We start from the raw sequence: 20,527 nt of genomic DNA, 5'->3' as shown, positions 1-20,527 counted from the left end.
AGTTAGAACGGAGCTTTTTATATCAATTTTTATTATTAAATTATGTCATGCTTGGCGGATCATATTCGAATTTAATTAACATTAAACATTTATTTCGTTCCGTTTTTTTATCGGATGTCATAATAAACGAAATGAAAAAAAATGACCTTCTAGTTTTGATAAGATTGACCTTAATGGAGATTGTGCAAAATATATTTATGGTGATTCTAAAAGATAAAATGGAAATGGTAAAAGTTTTTCTTTTTGGCAGAGAAATAAATAAAAAATCTCAGGTCAGAGGTCAAAAGCTAAAGTGCATCACTTTGTCGCTCTGCTGTAAATGATAATTTTTGCCTTGATACATAATATCGCATTATATATATATATAAAAATTTGTAGCTTAATATATATAAGCAAGCTTTAAATATGCCCCTTTATATAGGCGTAATTTATATCACGTGCCAAGGGAATAATACCAATATTATTTTTAAAAAATTATACACGAAAAAAAAAAACAACATTTGCCAGATCGCGCGACGTGATACCAAGGCGCACATGACCAGTAGATTACGTACTGCGACACAACGGACATCCGGGGCCCAGATGAGGTTTAATATTCACTCGATACAAACTAGTTAATTTCGGTATGATATGATTTTAATAATTTGCTTGCACGTAAGAATCTTTAGCAATGGCAAGATAATTGTGGGACGGAAGTGACGTTTTTTTTCACTCAATAATTCATTGTTGTGCTCAGAAGAAATGTGGAGAAATAACCTAACTTTAAATATATATCTTAATGTGCCGCTATTTTTACAGATTAGAATTATTAGAAACATACGTTTTAGGGTTTTAAATTTAAAGTACTTTAATTTTTCATATTTATCTTGTTGGTGATTGAAAGAAACGAAGAATTTGCCAGTTTGTTTGTTAAAGGTTGTGTTTTAGATTTTATAGTTTAAAATATTTAAAAGTGTTAATACTTATGTTGGTTGTATTTAAAATATAAAAATGATTATAATAAATGTTATAATATTATGCTTGTTAGTGTAAAGGGACATTCCGCGAATAATGATATTATACCGTTCCAATAATACATTGAAGTTATTGGACGGTCCATTGTCACTCGATTTTTAAACCGTGTACATAATTTTAGATAAATCTGATACTCAGGCGTTGATTTTGAATACTAGTTTCCAAGTAATTAATGCGCGTGCACTATACGTTACTCTTAAGAATAATTTCAGTGAACGTAAATTTATATCATTCACAATTTTGTTACATCTGTGTCCTTGGTATATCAATGAAAAAAGCATAACAATCAATTACCAAAATATGGTCATCATCTGTCAGTTAACGAAAAATGGTCACCCTTTAAGAAATCATGACGATCAATTAACGCATGTCAATCAATTACCAGCGCATGTCAATCAGTTAAGAAATCATATCAATCAGTTAACAATGCATGTCAATCAATTAACAAATCATGTCAATCAACTAACACATTATGTCAATCAATTAACAAATCATGTCAATCAATTAACAATTTATGTCAATCAATTAACAATTTATGTCAATCAATTAACAATTTATGTCAATCAATTGACAATTCATTTACCAAATCATACAAAAACCAATTACTAAATCACGTCAATCAATTGACAAATCATGCCAATCAATTAACAAATCATGCCAATTAATTAACAAATCATGATCATCATTTAACAAAACATGGTCACCATTTAATAAAGCACCCTAGTGTGAAATTAGAAATAATATTAAAGGGACAAAATACCAGAGTATACGGTCAAAAGGGCATAATTGTTAGAATGAAACAGATTAACGTTATTTACGACCATTTCAATTTTATATTTTTTACTCGCCATGTTGATGTAAGTAAGTAAGTTCGTTTATTGCATAAAAACTCCCAAGGAGAACAGCATACAATTACAAAATGAAGGAAAAATCACATTCGAACACATAAACATAGATAAACTCTGCCTTGTTCACTACGGAGGCAAAGGCGATGCGTAAAGAGGTCTAAACCGAGCATAACACATGTACCTAATTCAATAGAATGACTACTACCCAAGTTGTCTCGTCAACCTTGACAGCAATGACTGTATAAGACTATATACGCGGAATGTCTTATTTATGTTGGTTATATTTAAGCTGTAAAGATTAATATTATAAATGTTATTGTGATGTTGTTAATATTATTAGTGAGATAATTGTAGCTATTATTGGTTACCTCCCCTTTCTTTATCTACACGAGTTTCGCCTTAATAGATAGACACCGACTGTGGCTCCGATCGACACATACCTTAGTCACCGTTATCCTGTCTCAGGCAATGATTGTCCTGGTAACCATAGAGGTTGTCTAGGTTACTAATATTAACGTAGTAACGTCGACTTCCTGGAAGCGGTAACCTAAGTTACTAAGCTGCCATAGCGACACTCACCGTCGCTACTAGAAACGCATGTCTTTGTTATTAGACATATCGACATTGGTCCTATGATAAAATCTATTTCTGAATAGAATCCATTGTGCATGGTTACCCCATCTTATAGATAATGTATGGATATGTCAGTTAATTCAAATTACTATTTGGTGAACTTCATTTATTGATATGAGGAAACAACCTAATCTGTATTGATACATATAAATTTTATTTTTTGACGGGGAAGGTATGTTTTGAATTTGTAATCATTCAAGTGGAAAAACTGTTCTTGTTTTGAAATGATTTTGACAAACAAAAAAGAAAATAAATAAATAAAAATATAATTAACACAGAAATATGTTAAACGAAACTGTCTAGAAAATGGTGAAGGGGCGTAACTCCCACGCAGCGTACTTTATCAAGGGGAGATAATTTAGATACTGTATTTTATTACAAATTTGTTATAGTTAATGGTTATGTTATTGTTTTTTTTTTCTTTTTAAATTTTATATTCTCTAAATATATTATAAAATTGTTTTGTTTTTAAAGTACTAGCAGTGCATAGATATATCAAGATACGTGTAACACTGTATTTATTATTTTTATTTATTACACAATAAAAACTTTCAATCAATTTTGAACTACCGGTTTCTTTTCAGGAGAAAGAGAGAGAGAGAGAGAGAGAGTATCTGGCAGAGTAATTCACCATTCGGATATTAAACTACCAGTTTCTAAGAGAGAGAGAGAGAGAGAGAGGGAGAGAGAAATGAAATGGAGTTTAACGTCCTACTGTTCTGCTCCTAACCTGGGCTAATGAAGACGGGCATACGCCAAACAGTGTGCTATGAGGGAAATTTTGCCCGGACAGCGGCACTACGGCCTACTCTTATATCGAATTCCAACTGCCAAGGGATCTTTTACGTGCACGCCAATGTGTACACGGGACCTCGGTTTTTCGTCCCATCCGAACGACTAGACAGCTTTCCCTGTCAGCCCCTCTGTCCTGCATCACTGACAAGGGAGAACCACGCCGGAAAATCTGGATGAACTTTCTCGGCTAATGCAGGGATCGAACACCCGACCTCCAGGCTAGCGAGCAAGCGTCTTACACACTTAGGGGAGAGAGAGAGAGAGAGAGGTCGGGGGCATGTGTCATCATTAGGCAGAGCGATTTGCCATCGGGATATTGAACTACCAGTTTCTTTCTTTCTAGGAGAGAGACAGATAGAGAGAGTGGGGGTGGGGAGTGTCATGTGTCATCATTTGGCAGAGAGAGAGAGTGGGGGTGGGGAGTGTCATGTGTCATCATTTGGCAGAGTAACTCGCCATCGGAATATTGATCCACCAGTTTTTTTTTTTAGGGCAGAGCGGGAGAGAGAGAGAGAGAGAGAAGGGGGAAAGAGTGCTTTAACGCGCGTAGAGAGGCGTTAGCAGTTCCATGGTGTTAGAGGTTATGGGGAAAACCAACGATTCAATGACAGACCTTATTAAATAATAATAAGACTGTGAGAGGTGGAGGGATGGGGGGGGGGGTACATCTCCTCGACACTTGTTCGTGCTTCGTTTTGAAATCACAAAAAAAACTAAAGGAAATTATCTTTTTTAATTTAAAAACTACGATATCATTTATATGTAGAATAGCTGCGTGTCAGAGGGCTGCGTTATGCGCTTGACTGTAGTATATCTATAAATAGCCCAGTGGTTTTGGTGTTACAAGTCTTGGTGTTATTACAGCAACAACATGTTCTTTAGCTCTTAAACGCCATTCATATTGGCGTCATAATAATCAATCCGTCAATCTACCAGTCCATATTTTTTAACTTTAAAGATCCAAAATGGCCGCCCTACCATATTTGGAGGAAATGGTGCCCATCAAAAATAACAACCCAAGATAGCAACTAGAATTTGTGGGGAGAGAGGAGACTAACGTCTCTCTCGGCTATTATTCTAGATATATTTAATTGACGCGTATACTTTCTCCCTGATAATGTCTGTCTACTACATCGTTAGCACTGTTCATCACGTGCATGTTGCATACCGATAGTCCTTTGGCCAATCACGCTATTTTACCGAGATTTCGCCTAATAGTTTGGATGCAGCTATGGCGGGTGTGGCGCCAGACAGGGCAAGCTTACTCTTCCGGACACCTGTTACCACTGTTTGTCGTGTATTTTGTACACGGTGAACAGTTCATATGCTGATTACACTATTTTGCCTTATTACAATATTTTGCCTATACCGTTTTTTTAGGACTTCGAATTTTGTCTAATGGTTTGGATTGTTCGTACTTGGTTTTATTTTATGTCATACTATTCTGTGCGGACTGAACTAATGAAGGCATACCCCAAACAAATTCGCCCAGTCGTAGCAGAAGTACGTTAAACTTTCCTTTCATTTATTCAAACCATACAATATGCTATGAGGGGAATTTTGCTCTGGTTGTCAAGGGTTCTTTTACGTCTAGACAGGGTCTCGATTTTCCTACTAATCCGAAGGACTAGACTAGATAGTGTTATGTAAATTGCCAGGCCCGCCACCCCACATCGCCAACAAAGTTGAAGCACACAGAAAAATCCGAGGAACTATTGAAAAAAGTTATTCTATCAATATAGGAGCCGCGGTGGCTAAGTTGGTAAGACGCTGGCTCGCTAGTCTGGAGGTCGCATGTTCGATCCCTGCATTAGTCGAGAAAGTTAATCGGGATTCATGGAACATTGTATTTTAATAACTATACTTTTATATATGAAATACAGGAAACTACATCATCTATGATAGTACGCTATGAGTTATTATAATATCTACGTTCTGAGTTTAACAAGCCTAGAACTCAGACCTAACGATCAAAACACTACATATTGGCTCTATCCCTGCCTCGAACCAGAGGTTGAAGGTACGTTCTTGTAAGAACCACGATGTCTTTATCCTAGCCTCGAGTCAGGGGCGGCTAAACGTCCTTCTAGCAACGCTCTATGATATCTCTCTACGAACTCCAAGCAAAATAGTTTATAATCAGATATGGCTGAAGATATAAAATTAGTTCTCCGTGGTCCACCATGTTGTTGTTGTTGTTTCTGCTGTCCCGTTGTTTCACCTACAAAGTTAGTTTTTACATTTGTTAAAACCACGACAACTTACTCAATGACAGACTTTATGATTCAGCGCGCACGCGCTAACCATCCGGCCATCTACCCTTCCATTTGTTAAAAAGAAAACATCTGTAATTTTTGTAAATACATAACCCCCCCCCCCAACTATCACCCGAAAACTAAATTATGGGTAGCTGTTTGTCTCTGTAGGTAGCTGGTCTGTTCAGAATGCACCCCACCAACCCTAAAATGGTGTACTGATATACGCTCTGCTTGCAGTAAACTAGACAGTCATCCGTGATTTGTCGAATAAAAGTTCTATTTTCGGCCAATATTCATAGTTAAAATACAGATATGACGTCACCCTTTGATGTTGGAGTACCATTATTTCAAATAATCGTACGGGCAACTTGCCAACCGTACCTTGTCAAATATTAGACTCGAGTGACGTATTTCACTGTAAACGCACGTGCGGAGTGTCTGTATTTTAAGATGTTTAATGGTCTCGAGCTGAGACATTGCGTAATATATTGTAAAAACACTCGGACCTGACGGTCCTCTTGTTGTTACAATATATTACTTAATGTCTCGCTCTCGACCATTAAACAATACATAATTCGGGTATATCCCTTCTAATCAAATGAGTTTCATCTATTCCATGATCATTTGTTACCGGAATTCATCGTTCACGACCGAATTAACTGTTGATGGTCGAAAGCGGCCGTTCATCACTGGAAATAACAGGGTTTTTCTAGATGTTATCCAACTTGTTTTTAGTCAATGAAATCGGAATTAGCGTCCTGACTTTCTTCACGAATATGTTTAATACCGATTTGAATGGAGGCACAATCCGCTTGCCCTTGAGTCGTCGAAGATTGTTATAACACACCAGAATTTGACGTCGGCAACAGGGAAGAAAAACCGAGGTCCCGTGTATATATTGGCATGCACGTAAAAGATCCCTTGGCAGTTGGAATTCGATATAAGAGTAGGCCATAGCGCCACTGCCCGGGCAAAATTTCCCTCATAGCACACTGTATGGTGTATGCCCGTCTTCATTAGCCCAGTTTAGGAGCCGAAGAGTAGGACGTTAAACCCCATTTCATTTTATTTCCTTTCATTTATACAATGGACGGTAAGATGACTGAAACTAACCCCAAATATTACTGATAACCTTATGATTGCCAATGACATTATCGGCCCTTTTCGATGACACAGGACGGAAGTGGGTTTTTTTTGGGTCGAACAATTGCTTATTTTTGTGAACAATTGGGGAAACACCTGTTATTGATGATAGATGTATAATCAGGGCGAGAATATCCAGATTAACAACATGTAAATAACCTCTCAAGGGATGGTTGTATTCGGATGATACAGCGGTTGGGAAATATAATTTCACCTTTTCGTTGATCGTCTCTCTTATTGGTATTTATTATTATTTTCTATTTCGTTTTTTGAGTGAGGGGGGTGGTGGTGGATTGCTGAATGGTTAGCGTGCGCGCGCTGTATCATAAGGTCTGTCATTGAGTCGACTGGCGTGGTTTCGAATCCCAGGTTGTACGTGACAAGGAGTAGGATCGCCTGTCCAACCTCGTGGGGTTTCTCCGGGTTCTCCGGTTTCCTCCCACTGCTAAAGACCCCTACGTGCAAGCGAATTATTGAAATGCTAAAGACCCCTACGCGCAAGCGAATTATTGAAATTTTCAATAATTCGCTTGCGCGTAGGGGTCTTTAGCAGTGGGAGGAAACCGGAGGACCCGGGGAAAACCCACGAGGTTGGACAGGCGACCCTACTCCTTGCCACGTACAACCGGGGATTCGAAACTACGCCAGTTGACTCAATGACAGGCCTTATTATACCGCACGCACGTGCTAACCACTCCCCCCCCCCAGAACCAATAAAACTGTATTATAATCAGTGTAAAGAAACTTAAACCCCACAATTTCTTATAAGGAGAATAAGTGCGTGAGTCATAGACTGATCCCCTGGAAATTGGCCAGACACGTCCTTTATCTGATTGGTCAGTTGCTCAGAAGCTACCCTAGATTTAAACACAATGTTCTAATATGGGCACCAAGGAGGATGGGTGCGTGACGGGTGTCCATTTTTCTAACGAATGGGATACCATATTTGGATTACTAGGTTGTGACGTCATTACCCGATTTTAATCTACAAGGTATATCTAATTTCCCCAGTTCTCGTTGTCACTTTTAGTTAACGACTTCAATATACAGAACGGTGTATCATTTAGCGAACTTAAATAACCCCTACAGTATAACCTTTATTATATTAAAAATAAAGTTGTTTTGGAAAAGAAAACTAGGTTTTTGCGAGTACTTTCCGCTTTATTAAGCTTCTTCAGGCTAACATTAACAATTCCAAGAATTGACGTGACGTAATAACGTCATGGTTACGACAATGAACTATAATGGATAAAATAATATGCATGTATCATTAACAAAATTATTAATTAAACATTTATATACAGCTCTTCTGATATCAGATACTTTTAGTTTATTATACTGACTATAATAGAGGTATTAATTGGTGGTGGGTTTTTTTAATGACAGTGTAGACCTTTCAGCCTTGTGGCATGTCTAGAGATATTACAACATCAACGTCAGCAATACATATCGCCATATAGTTACAGCACACTATAAGTTATTTTTACAATACAATAGTCTACGATATCATCCATTGTGGATGTGGACGCATGTCTAGTGATGTTACAACATCACCGCCAGCAATACATAGTTACTGCACACTATAAAGAGTAGTTATTTTTACAATACAATAGTCTACGATATCATCCATTGTGGAAGTGGACGTAAAACACCAAGAACGAACAATACAATAAATCAACGTTAAGTTCCAAATCACATTTTAAGTTGTTTAGATTTAACATTAGCAAAATTTTGTATCAGTTCAATATTGAAACATACATTATGCAAGAGGTAAATATGCCTATTGTAAGTCTTAAGTTGGGCCTGAAATGTTCTATAAACTATTAATTAGACATTTGTTAACTTATCCAGACCATAATCAACTCTCAATGTCATCGCTAGCCTGCGATATTTACTGGATTAGGCTCCGATTTGCTGCTCAAGTTTCACTCATGATTAAATCACGAAATGGATAATCGCGACTAGGCCCAAAATTAAATCGCTAATTTATCGGTTCAGAGTGGATCAATTTGACTGAAATTTTACAAATGAATATAGGAATATTATAGACAGCAATAATAATAGGATTATATAAAACGGTATCGTTAACAGATTAACCTTTTCTTAGTTAGAAATTAAGAGCCAAATATCAGAAAAGATTTGATAGACTTTGTATAAAGCTAGATTGTATCATGTCGTTAACGCTGAATTGACATGTTCAACAAATATCCCATATAAAATATTCTGTTTTATGGCCGAAAACTTCCAACACCGTGGTCGAAACATCCAAGAGGAAGACGTCCTTGGTCGAAACATTCAAAACCGAAACATCCAAGACCGAGACGTCTGTGGTCTAAACATCCAAGATCTGGACGACTATGGTCGATGGTCGACACATCCTAGACCGAATCCTCCGTGGTCGAAACATCCAATCACGAAACGTCCATTGCTGACGTAGTGAGATATAATAAGGGCCGACTTAATCTTTCTAAACACAAATTAGTAAATAAACTCGTTATAAACGATAATATTTCGAAACACATATTAAATTATTTGGATCTTTAAATAAGACATTGTTCAAATTGTGTAATGCGATAGGGAAGTAATCTGGTTAAAACACAGATCCTATTTCGTTTCGTTTTTTATAGTTCAAAATTTCGTTTTACTTGTCTTTATTACACTAGGATCTGGAAGAGTTGTTATCATTGACGTGTTCTGGATGAAACGGTTTGTTACGGCGAGCTTTTGGCGTAAGGTGTACTATGGGTAATCCATTAGAAACATCAATGCTGATTGGTTAATAAATATCTGACGTCATAGGGTCAAAAGCCGCTCGAATGATATCTGATGCGATCCCCGAAAACAACGCGTCAGATATTCGTGTAGTGTAGACCATCGAAAGTATAAACAAACGAAACGAAATATAGATCTGTATTTTAATCAGAATGATGGGGAACCAAAGGTGGAATATTTTAGGAGGAATAACGCACTTTTCTGCATGAGATATTTTGTTATTTCGTCTGTTCTTAACATTGTTAGAAATTATGGCTCATTGGTCAGACACACATGATTGTCTAAAGTCCCCTGTAACCATCTTATCAGCGCGGTGACTGATAACTTTTCATTAGATAGCAATGTTAGTTTTTGAGCACGATAAGTTCATCGCATATTTAACGGCAAATTTAGTCCCAGTACGAAATGCCATATATCGGACTGATACAGTATAGTCACGTGTCCTTTTTAATACTGGTTCATTATTGTCCATTGCACTTGGTCTGACATATGCAGTAGTACTTGTCCATTTTATCCAAAATGGTGTATATTGGTTAGGATTTAATAAGAATTGCGTATCATATGTCGTGGCCTTACTCCCAGAACCAGTTGTTACCCTCAACATCGTGTTACTGTTACCATCCCCACCGATCACCAACTCAAAAACCAAACTAGAAATATTTGTAGATTCAAATAATCCTATGACTGCATCCTGACGACCTTTTATCCACACAAGTTCCGATTCCTTATTTTGGATATTCCTGAATTCTGTGTAAGAGGAACCTGCTCCTAGATAAATTATTTCACAGTTTGACAACAAGATACCACAAATTAAAACAATAAACTGAGGGGGTGACCACAGAACAGCCATTTCATCCTCTGTCCTAAGACTGTGTTCTTAAAAAGTACATATACAGAAAGTCTAACAATAAAATGATATCAATAACATTTCTGAATCCTGCATTAAGCCGATCAATAAAACATATCAGCCAGCTATAGGTATTTTGATGTTTTGATTCCTATAGCCGATTCAATATGGTCGTACTATATTCCGAAAAAATACGGAGAATACAGAAAAACAGCAATAAATACAGAAGAAACTGTGATTTGCGTTGGGCTTTGCTACGTGGAACCGTATAGCACTATCTCTTATCTCGAAACACGGAGGGTTGAGAGATGAGGTTTGTTATCTAGGGCCGTACTATATACCGAGAAAAGTTTCTAAATCCGGCACTAAATCGATCAATATAGCATGACAGCCAAATGTAAGTATTGTGATCGCTTGCTTTGTATCATTAGCCGAGACAATATACAATAAACATTAAAATTATCTTACATAGCATTAGGATAAAACCGCCATTAGCCATTATATTTAATGGAAATAGCCTGCTAAAGATTAAAATTCTGTTCTTATATTCACACTTAAAGGTGGCATTATGGAAGATTGGATAAAGAGCTGGTAGTTCTCACTATAATAGTTGAAAATTAAATTGTGTAAAAGGAATATGCTGAAAAATTTCAGTCAAATTGCTCCAGTCGGAACTGAGACACTAGCGATTGAATGTTAGGCTTAGCCTCGATCATCATTACTAAAGTCGGTACAGTAAAAATCATAGTCTCGATTATCCACGTTTGGATTTAATCATCAATGGGCGTTAAGCAGCAGATCGGATTCAAATCCAGCGAAAACCCGACACATGAGATAGCATCGAGAGTTGATTGAGGTCTCTTCATTTTAATAAATGTCTGATTAATATATAGCTTATATAACATTTCAGACCCAAAGAAAGACTTGCAATAGACAGATTTAGCTCTTACATAATATATGTTTCAATGTGTTGTCTTGGTAACCAGATAAACATTATAATCATGAAGAAATATTTCAGTCTGTTGTCTTGGTTACCCTATATACACAAGAAGTGCTAAGAATGTTTTTTCACAAAGTTTTATTAAAGATTAAGTTCCATCTAATTAAAATTTAAATTGTTTAGATTTAACATTTAGCTAAACATTCTTCTGAACTACTGGTTCTTGTTTCTACATTCTTGGGAGGGGGCAATTTTATTTCAATAATTCGCTTGCACGTAGGGGTCTTTAGCAGTGGGAGGAAACCGGAGGGCCCGGAGAAAACCCACAAAGTTGAACAAGCGACCCTACGCCTTGTCACATACAACCGGAGAATCGAAACCACGCCAGTTGACCCAATGACAGACTTTATGACACGTGCTAACCATTTAGCCATCCAATCCCTCGAAACTATTGAGAAACATTTGTGAGTAAATATTGAGAAGAAATCGAGGGAAGGTAGGTCTAGTCTCAATTTTCTAAGGATTAATGTTGGGAATTCATCCCGAAACCGTGTCCATTTTAGGGAATGATGCCCCTTCTTTTCCATAGTAAGTCGGCTGCGGAATATAAGCGTGGCAAAGAGGGTCATGCAGATGACCCGCGTCCTGGGAGGCCACCAACAGCAGCCATTCAAGAAAACATTAGCCCGGTACATGACATCGCTAACGAATTTCGAATGATGGGTGCCAGAACTCTTGACTGTGGACCACAAATGTGTCAGATACCTGAGGTCCCATGACAATCAGCACCGTTTTGAAGCAGATCCTGGTAATGTCTTGGCCAGGTTTTTTAACCATGGATGAAACCTGTTTATAAAAATTAAAAAGGGAACTAGCCAATCGCCATTTTCCTAGTAATGATGACGTTATGTCAGCTGTGAACGACTTTTTTTTAGAGATGCTGGAGAAATTTCATCGACTTTGTACATGTATTTCACATACAGGCTTAGAACTTTTCGGCCAGTCCTGGTATTTCCTTTGAATTTGTTCAATTCTGTCCTACCGTAATCGGTTTCTGACTCAACTACAATATCATTGAACCAGATGTGGCACATTTTAAAGAACTGGTTAATTCTTCTGTTCTAATAATTAATTTTTAGGAAATCTGGTTATTTTTTCAGACACATACGAGAGTTTAAGTCCCCTGTAACCATCTTATCAGCGCGGTGACTGATAACTTTTCATTAGAAAGCAATGTTAGTTTTTGAGCACGATAAGTTCATCGCATATTTAACGGCATATTTAGTCCCAGTACGAAATGCCATATATCTAACTGATACAATATCGTCACGTGTCCATTCTAATACTGGTCCATTATTGTCCATTGCACCTGGTCTGAGATACACAGTATTGCGTGTCCATTTTATCCAAAATGGTGTATATTGGTTAGGATTTAATAAGAATTGTGTATTAGCCGTGCTTTTTTTCATTTTGTCCTGATATATTACTCTTAGTGCCGTCTTACTGTTGTCGGATCCACCAATCAGCAACTCAAAAATCAAACTAGAAACATTTGTAGACTTAAATAACCCAATTACTGCATCCTGACGACCTTCTATCCACACAAGTTGCGATTCCTGATTTTGGATATTTCTGAATGCTGTGTAAGGGGAACCGGCTCCGAGATACACTACTTCACATTCTGACAAATATACACTGCAAATAACAAAAATAAACCAAGACCAACCCAGGATAGACATTTTTCCTCTATATAAAGATAATTCTCTTATTGATAGCATCAAAATTCTGAAACCCCCAAGTTGCCCCAGGTCAGTGGTCCGCCAATGATAATAACTACTCCAATTATTTCTGCAAATTCCTGTACAGCATCAATATCTTGGTTCACACGTAAATACAGTAATTAATAAGAAATCTGAACAGCTTGAATGGCTTTGGTTCCCACGTAAACAATAATTTCTAAGAAATAGTTGCTGTTGGTCTATAGGTTAATTCCGCTTAGATACAATGAGTTCCTCAGTTCATTTTAACTATCTAGTCGTGTTTCAACTATAAATACAATTTATAACACTTAAGCCTGTTTCACACGGGTTTCTAATTATTCTGTGTAAAATAGCATAGGTATTAGTGGATCGATAGTTGGGGCCGTACAGGTACAGTATATGATCAATTTGATTAAAACACAGATCCCATTTCGTTTCGTTTTTTAAAGTTCAAAATTTCGTTTAACTTGTCTTTACTTTACTTTGTTATAAAACTCGCGTTCTGGATGATGTGAGGGATTAGTCAATGACACGGCCTGTTTTGGCGTGAGGAGTATGGAACTGTGGGTAACTCACTAGAAACATCTGACGTCATAAGGTCTAAAGCCTATGTGGACGTTAAATCAAATCTCTCTCTCTCTCTCTCCGCTCTCATGACTTCTGACGCGACCTTCCACTACAACCAGTCGGACTCAGATCGAAAATATATTAAAAAAAAAGAAACGAAATATAGATCTGTATTTTAATGAGATTGCCATGTGTCGCAAACGCCGCTTGTTTTGTTTTTTTTGTTTTTTTTTGTTTTTGTTTTTTTTTTTGATATGAGAGTTTTTAATAAATATTTAAAAACAAAACTGTTCGAGAAAGCCATGAGAAATACAGTCCAATAAATGACCACATGATCGTCTTGTCTATTGATTGATTGAATATGGTATTGATTTCACATCGTCATAATATCGTTTAAAGTCGGGGGTTGGGTGGCCGAATGGTTAGCACATGCGTGTTTGACCGCAAGGTCTGTCACTGAATCAAGGATTAGGATCGCTCGTCCCACCTCATGGTTATTTTTCCGGGTCCTCCGCCCCCCTCCCTCACGAATTATTAAAATAAAATTCAACTATATGTTAGTCCGGAAATGACCTAGTTTGTGTCGCGTGCACGTTACCCCCATCTCTCCTCTCTCTCTCTCTGCTCTCTCTCTCTCTCTCCTCTCTCTCTCTCCCTCCCTCCCTCCCTCTCTCTCTCTCTCTCTCCCTCCCCCTCTCTCTCTCTCCTCTCTCTCTCCCTCCCTCCCTCTCTCTCTCTCCCTCCCTCTCTCGCTCTCTCTCCCTCCCTCCCTCTCTCTCTCTCTCTCTCTCTCTCCCTCCCTCTCTCTCTCTCCCTCTCTCTCTCTCTCTCTCCCTCTCTCTCTCTCCCTCCCTCCCTCCCCCTCTCTCTCTCTCTCTCCCTCTCTCTCTCTCTCTCTCCCTCCCTCTCTCTCTTTCTCCCTCTCTCTCTCTCCCTCTCTCCCTCTCTCTCTCCCTCTCTCTCTCTTTCTATCTCCCTCTCTCTCTCTATCTATCTCTCTCTCTCTCTCTCTCTCTCTCTCTCTCTCTCTCTCTCCCTCTCTCTTGCTTCAAATTGAATTGCTGTAATTTTTACACGAGAATTGAAGTTCTTTAAAAGCAGAAGCAAAATATTTTGGATATTGACTTGTAGATGATAAGTAAATATATTTTGAGGGTTTATTTTCTAGATATGACAGTGTTGTATATTAATTGATATAGATTTTACACCGCCATAATACCGCTTAAATACTCTCTCTTTATGCTAGGTTCCCACCAATCTGATTAAAATACAGATCTATATTTCGTTTCGTTTTTTTGTTGATATTTTCGATGGCCTACACGAAGATCTGACCAGTTACACGAGGACGTCGCGTCAGGGGTCATACGAGCGGCTTTTGACACTATGGCGTCAAACATGTATTAATCAATCAGCGTTGACGTTTCTATAGGGGTTTACCAAGAGTTCCGTCCAGAGCACGTCAAGAACTTGCCGTAACAGACCATTTCATTAACTAATTCTTCACATCAACTTGAACACCTGCAATACAGCAACTCTTACAGATCCTAGTGTTGTGAAGACAAGTATAACGAAATTTTGAACTATAAGAAACGAAATGAAATAGGATCGATGTTTTAATCAGATTGGGTTCCCCCTACCATGATTCGGGCTACGATTTAAATCATAGTTATCATATATTGCGGTCAGTCGTATAGCAATGGTGATGATCGAGACTTAATCACACGTATCTGTACTTACCAAAATACCGTGGACTCAATAGGGGCAATCCTATCGTAACGCATCGCGCGACAGGGAACCTACCATTAAATATTAAAAAGATCATATACATTACTAAAATCGTTGATTATACCCCCAAAATACAATAAGCCATATATTCCGTTTAATATCATGCACTAAATATAATTAACCATATATAAACCATATATTTGATTCTATTTATTTAATATTCGTAAATCATTAAAAGGGAAGTATGGGGGATTAGATAAAGAGCTGGCATTTCTCACTATAATAGTTAAAACCAGATAATGTAAAATAAATATGCTGAAAATTTCAGTTAAATTGCTCTACTCTGAACCGAGATATTATTGTTTGAAGTTTAGGCGTAGCATCGATCATCATTACTAAAGTCGGTACAATAAGAAAACATAGTCTCGATTATCTATTTTTGGGTTAAATCATCAATGAGCTTTGAGTAGCAAATCGGATTTAAATCCAGTGAAAATCCAACACATAAGATGCCATCGGGAGTTGATTAAGGTATTTTCATGTTAATAAATGTCTAATTAATAGTTTGTATAACATTTCGGGCCTAAAGAAAGACCAGCAATTGGCAGATTTAGCTCTTGCATATTGTATGTTTAAAACCCCGATTATGAATACAATCAAATGCCGGGGAAAAGAAACAAAATGTTGTCATTAATTGCATGATAAGGTATTAGTAATCATTAAAGCCCAAATACACATGTCCATGTACCATACGTTGCCGTGACACCACCTGTTTCATATCTAATCGTTCAGCACATGTAATATATCTATTTGCTCAAGAGTAAATCTGATATGGCTAAAACTACTTGTTAAGGCCAGCTCAATTTTTGTCAAGGTCGCTAAGATGTAAATAAGGCTAAGGCATGTGATTGTTGGCGATTAGTGTTAAGGTAAGCATTGGGGCTGGGTCCAGGGTTAGGGTTAGAGTTGGGATTAGCGCTAGCCCTGTTTACATCTCGTGACCTATGACGAAAAATTGAGCTAGCCTTATGATTTAGCATTAACCACCCGAGATGATATTGCTCAAGAACTGCAACTGATAAACGATTGACTTGACATCCACACTAATATCAAGCATGTGATAATCCGTAATAAGATCCATTATATTTAAGATAAAGAAACTTGAAAAACGCCCCCAACTATAATATCAAAACTGAAAACTGATGACAATATTTAAGGGACAAAGATCCATTTATCATATAGATACAATCATAAACTTATATTGCTCGGTATTGCTCAATAACAGTAGATAAAAAGGTACACCAACCTACACTGACTAGAGTAGTTGTATACAAACATAGCAAGATGGCCAGGTGGATATTAACATTTATTCTGGTTTCAGTTTATGTTGTAGATGTTCGAGCTGACATTTATATCAGTAAGTTATTCGTTTGGTTGAGTTTTGATTCGTATCACCGGATACTCTGTAAATAATTAAATACTCATACGATGTTAATCGATTATCAAGTAATAAATATGTTTTCATACATCTCGTAGATTATATGTAGGCCATTATTGTACGTCCACGTGTAGTATGTGTCATGTGTAGATCCGGGCCCTGTTTCTCGAAATCGTAGCTAAAGATGAAATCCAAATTTTAGTAGATACTTCAGTTTTGATTGGCTAAGCACTAAAATCAATCTTATATTATCCAATCAAATTACCAAAGTTAAAATTTCGTGAAACAGACCCCATCTCTATTGATATTCAGCACTTCATGACATCACTCCCTTAGTGAGTTATCTGCCCTTTTCAGTAAATCTTGTTAAGGAGACCACAGTTTTTAACAGATTTTTTCCAAATATTGCCGGAAGCATTGGAATCGGTAATTTTCATTATTGATATTCATGACATCACCCAGAGTGAATTATCTGCTCTTTTCAATAAACCTGGTTAAGGTGTAAGAGACAACAGTTTTTAACAGATTTTTTCCAAATATTAAAAGCATTAAAATCGGTAATTTTCATTATTGATATTCATGACATCAAGGACACAGATCACCAAATATTCCTACGCCGTCACCCACGAAATAAGGGCCAAAGCTATTTTTAGTCTTCCTCTCCCTTTTCCTTTTTCCCCCTTTTGCATGGCGATTTGTGTTGACTTTTTGGTGTAGAATCGAGGAAAAGGGTTTGAAAATACATTTTCTGCCAGGTTTTGGTGAATATTCATAATTTTGATGCGGAAGGATACAAGAGTTGAGAGGTTGGTTAGGTTGAAATGTAGGGCCTGAAATTGCATGTTTACTTGTCTCTACTTCCAGCTTGTGTATCTCAAGTTTTTCATGAAGAACCTCATACGTGCTTTTGGGCAAGTGGTTGCCACATGCTGCTCCATCTGTGGTAGAAAGCGTTCCACCCAACGAAAATTTGGGAAAAAGTTAGAGCCGGTCTAAGATACGAGAATTAACATTGGAGTCAATGGGGAAATCTTTAGTGATCTGTGTCCATCACTCCCGGAGTGAGTTATCTGCCCCTTTCCGCAGCAAATCATGTTCAGGTTTCAGAGACAACAGTTTTTAACAAGTGTTTTCCAAATATTACTGGAAGCATTGGAATCAGCAATTTCCACAACAATTGATAAAACTTGACTATTTCCAGAGAATTTGTATGGTTCTTGTGGTGAACAACAAACGATTGATGACAAACTGACCATATCTGAAAAAGGCATCTACAGGAGAAGCCAAACAAATTGTACTGTTACTTTCAAAGCCGATGCAAGAGAGCCGAATTCAAAACTACGTATCACATATACTCCGCAAAGTTTTACCCACTGCGATGATGTTTTAATAAATCTGTATTTAAATGGCTCTACTACAGGTATGTATTCATGAATGAACAGGTCAGGTCCGAGGTTTAATTTTGGGGTTGGCTGAGGAAGTTCTTTGGAATTTTCCAGCCTCGTTTCCTTTGCCATTTGTGCATGACGAGGTACCTGGTAAGGAAGGACGTCTTGAATTGCGGATGAGACGATCAACCGAGGCCCCTTGTTGACGTTGGCATGCACATAAAAGAACTTTTGCCGTTGGAATCCGAATACGATGAAAGTCATCCTGACTCAGTAAGACGTTGGTTCGTTTGATTCCTTTCTTGACCGAGAAAGTTCATCGGGATTTTCCGGCGTGGTTCTCCCTTATCAGTGGTGCAGGACAATCTGATTATTACACAGATCCTATTTCGTTTCGTGTTTTATTGTACAAAATTTTGTTTTACTTGTCTTTACTACACTAGGATCTCGAAGTGTTGTTATATATTACCGGCTTTTTGGTTGAAGTGAGGAAAAAGCCAATGAAACGAGCTGTTACGGCGGGCGACGTCTCTGCGTGTGATGCACGGAACTGTTGGTAAACCACTAGAAAATGCTGATTGATTAATCAATGTCTGACGTCATAGGGTAAACAACCGCTCGTACGACCCAAGACGCGACTTTCTAGTACCTTCCAGTAAGATCTTCATGTGGTGTATAATCTGTATTTTATTCGGACTGTGATGCAGAACGGAAGGCCTGGCAAGGGACAACGGATAGTCGTTCATTTTCACTTTAAATTGACTACAGTAGCCGTTTAGTAGATCCCGTGAACGCGACCAATTCGACCCGCCCGTGGATGATAAGCCTGTCCAGTAATGACGATTGTGGATTTGTTTGTTTAAAATGTTTTTTTTTTTTCAGGTAATGCTACGGAACTGCGATTTTGTCGTTACGATATTTTGCATGAAACTACTACTGGTGACACGGTTATTTTAAAAACTTTTTTTCCTACCACAACTGCGGCTAAACTTAATCTCAGAGTTACAAAGTTTCGGGAAAGTGAGTATACTTAAAATGAATTATTGCATATGTCTCAGAGCTGAAGGGCTCTCAATGGCCACTCTTACACTTTTGTAAATACTCACAAATTGTTAGAAACCAGATTTCGAATTTGTGTTTTAGTTTAACGGTAATTTTTTTTAAGTATAAAAATCTTAAAAAGCAAAAATTTTTATTCTGTATTATAAATAAATTTACTAATTTTGACTCTTCAAATCGATGTTCTGTCTATTTTCGTTATAAACACTGATGCATCTATGATAAATGACACCATGAAAGCTATCCCTTTCACCAACACACACAAAAGTTGAGGGAGGTGTTGGATGGTTAGCACGTGCGCGCTGAATCGTAAGGTATCCCGGGCCCTCCCACTGCTAAAGACCCCTACGCGCAAGCGAATTATTGAAATAAACTGAACCATACGTTAGTCCCGAAATGACTCTCTCTCACTTAATCAGAAATGATGCTAAATAATGTCTCCCCACAGCACACCCAAGATCTCTCAGTAATTTCGGAATGATTGGGTCCGGCTAAATAAAATGTGATACAATCTCCCTCTCGTCATGGCATCAACGTGCCATCAGCTGTGTTCGTTTGTAATTCAGACGAAAATATATATTTTATAGTAGAGGATGGATTTAAAGGTGTATAAATATATTTTAGATTCTACGTGTGTGGACGGTGAATTTACATGCCGCAAGAACAGTAGATGTATCAATGCAACTTTACTTTGTGATAATTCTGATGACTGTGGTGATAAATCGGATGAAAATCATTGTAAGTCGAGAGCAATTACCCATTCTTAATTTACTCTTAACCCAGAAAACAGCTTTGTTTATAAACAAACAACAATAAGGCTATTAATAACCCCCTCGTTGACATTTCCTGGTCTATAACATTCTTAATCTTTATAAAATAAACTAGTTGAACATTATCCGGACCCAGCTCAGTAAATCTCTGCCCATTGACTTCAATGTTAAATTTCTTGACCTGTAATATTTTTTTTAACTTTCCGATGATCTTAATCTTTAACATATTAGAAAATGGAACTTCAAACACTCTTCTTTTTTTAGACCAAATGGTCAACAACAAATGCAAGAAATAGAGTCATTTTAGAGTTATCTGCCTTTTACAAAGCAGCACGAATAAATAACGTATAACTTAAATAAACTGTTTATGTCGGAAATGAAAATGAAATGGGGTTTAACACCCTAGTGTTCTGTTCCTATATTGGGCTAATGAAGACGGACATACGCCATAAAGTATGCTATAGGGGAATTTTTGCCCGAGCAGCGGCACTATGGCCTACTCTTATATCGAATTCCAACTGCCAAGGAATCTTTTACGTGCATGCCATTTGGTGAGTTGTTAATCTCGGG

The sequence above is a fragment of the Patella vulgata genome, chromosome 2 (genome assembly GCF_932274485.2).
Source record: "Patella vulgata chromosome 2, xgPatVulg1.2, whole genome shotgun sequence".
Lineage (NCBI taxonomy): Eukaryota > Metazoa > Mollusca > Gastropoda > Patellidae > Patella > Patella vulgata.
The sequence above is the reverse complement of the archived record's forward strand: the minus strand, read 5'-3'. Positions refer to the sequence as shown.